The sequence below is a fragment of the Nestor notabilis genome, unplaced genomic scaffold, assembly GCF_000696875.1.
Source record: "Nestor notabilis isolate BGI_N333 unplaced genomic scaffold, ASM69687v1 scaffold8026, whole genome shotgun sequence".
NCBI lineage: Eukaryota > Metazoa > Chordata > Aves > Psittaciformes > Psittacidae > Nestor > Nestor notabilis.
Genome location: NW_009931433.1, coordinates 19,808 through 22,359, shown reverse-complemented (window position 1 = coordinate 22,359; position 2,552 = coordinate 19,808).

Sequence of the window (2,552 nt, the reverse complement as noted above, 5' to 3'; positions counted from 1 at the left end):
CTCTGCACTGTGGGAAAGCAGGGTGTCCATGTTCCCAAGCTTGAAAGGTACCTGTGACCTTATACACTGTGTATGGGGCATGTAACTGATTCTCTGCTTCATCGTTTTTGGAGCAGGAAGCCACAGCAGGCAGGACCAATGTCCCTCTGTTTCTGTTGTCCTGGACAGCCAGGTTTCAGGTGTAGCCACAGGAAAATACATGTGTTCCCAGGCCTGACACTCACCCACGGCCCTGTGCTGGGAGGCTGCCAGGTCAGCATCCTCGGGGTGCAGGAGGCTGTACCACGACTGACCCATCAGTTCCTCCCTGTGGTAGCCCAGGTGGTAGGTGACACTGGGGAAAAAAAAGGGAAGGGGGACTAAGCGCAGGGTCTGCACCATGTTGGCAAGGAGCAGCTTGCAAGAGGAGAGAGCAGAACAACAGGGCTATGGAAACGAGGTGCAGACAAGGGAGGGAAGAGGCTTGGGCAGTATCTGGGAGAGCCTCGTGCACACAGAGGCTGCTGAAGGGAAACGATCCTTGCTGCCCGAGGTGTGCAGCTGGGGCTGTGGTGAGAGCAGCCTCACCTCTCCGTGGCACCAGTGAATGTCATGTCTAGGCTGTGTGTGCTCTGGAACAGGTCATCCTGGGAGCCAGCATCCGCAGGCAGCTGCCACACTGGAGTGCAGAGGGCCAGGAAGGCTGCGGTGGAGCGGGAGGGTGGCCAGTGCAGGGCTGCGAAGCGCCCGTGCACCGCCACGGCCCGGTTCCCCCCGTGCTGCAGCTGAAAGGCCTTGGACATGCGCATCTCACACACAAATGTGACTTCTGCAGGGAAACAAACCAGGCAGGGCTCCCTCGCTGGCCCTGGCAGTCCTGAAGGGCTGGAGCAGGGCAGCAGCATCTGCGAGATGCCAGCTGAGGCCTCCCTTACCCCTGCCCGGCTCCTCCTGGGCGAGGAGGAGCTTCTTGCGCACATCCTCATGGGCTTGCTGATCTAGGATGTCAAAGACCGTGTCCCCCTGGGCAAGCAGCTCCACCTGACAAAAGAGGTGCTGCTGTTGTGGTCTGTGTGTGCTCTGTGGAGCCACAGGCACGCAGTAAAGGCACCAGGACAGGTATATGGGGACAGTAACCACAGTGGGCAGGCCTTACCATGGAGAGGCCCAGGACCTGAGCCACGTTCTCTGAGATGTAGACCAGCTTGCCATCGGCCGAGAGCACCAGCAGGAACCCCGGGAGCAGGGAGAGCAGCTCTGTGCCGAGGGCTGGTCCTGGAGGAGGAGCAGAGTCTGCAGGGAATGGATCACAGGGTGAAGCGCTGTTGCTGTGGGGCAGGAGCAGTGCCCCATGCAGAGCCAAGCTTTATGTGGGGTGCAACAGTGCTGTGGGTACCTGGGGGGAAGAGCTGAGCCCTCCGCAGCTGGAGGCACACCAGGGCCATGGTGTGGAGGTAGGAGAGCCGCTCCTTCTCCCGTGCAGAGATGGGCAGCAAGGAGCGCAGTGCCTGCAGCTCTATATTGATCTGGTCCCGGCGAGCCTTGGAGGCACTTTTGGTTGACCTGCAAAGCCAGCACTTGGGAAGGGAGAGGGACAGCATGCCCTGACACGCTGCACGGGGAGAACTGTGAGCTTGGGAATGTGAATGGAGCTGCTTGGTGCCCATGGCAGCTGCCCCTGGGACAGCAAACTTTTGGGAGCTGTTTTGGTCCAAAGGGAGCAGGCAGAGGTGCTCACAGCTACCCAGTGGGACACTGGGTGTCCCTCTTGCTGAGGGCCATGTTGGACAATGGCCTGTGCTTTGGGGAGAGCCCAAGTGACACGACCTCCCCACCAAACCCTGCAATCATGGAAACTGCATCCAGGGCCAGAACGTGAGTCCATCCCATCTGCCTTCACTCTCAACCACCCAGAATCCCTCTGCCCCTCCAAGCTCCCGCGCTGCCTCTCTATGTAACCCTGCTGTCCCAGGCTGGTGCCAGCCCCTTGCAAAGGCCATGGGACACTACGCAAGCTGGTCGGGGCTGTCCCAGCTAGAAGACCTTTCCTCAGCCCTGTGGGAGGGAGGGAGCTCACCTGAATGGCTTGGAGGCCCTGGGCACCTGCTTGCCCCTCCTGGGCAGGCAGCTCATCTCTGTCTGCAGTGGCCTGTGGCAGTGGCTGCAGAAGATGGTCATGCTGCTGGCACTGGGATGCTGCTCCCTCTTTCGCCTCTGGCTGCGTCTGAACCTGCTGACCCTGCTGCTCTCTCCCAGCCTCCTTTTGTACCCTCCTGGGGTGTGCAGTGTTACCTCTCCTGACGCAACCCCAAACAGCCCGGGGCTATTTTTAGAAGGCAGCCTGCTAAAAATAGCCCTGGCAGGCACTGCAATCTGAGAGGGGAAGCAATAAAAGGAAGCCAGGGTCTTTAAAGCAAACCTGGCCTCTCAGGAGGGGGTGCTGATGAAGGTAGCAGGGATCTCCCTGCGGGGCACACATCCGCCCAGCTCCTGCCCCAGTTGTTGCCAGCCCAGCAGAATGTCCATGAGAAGCTGAGGGCCTGTGGCTGGTCCACCCGCCCAGCCGCAGCTCT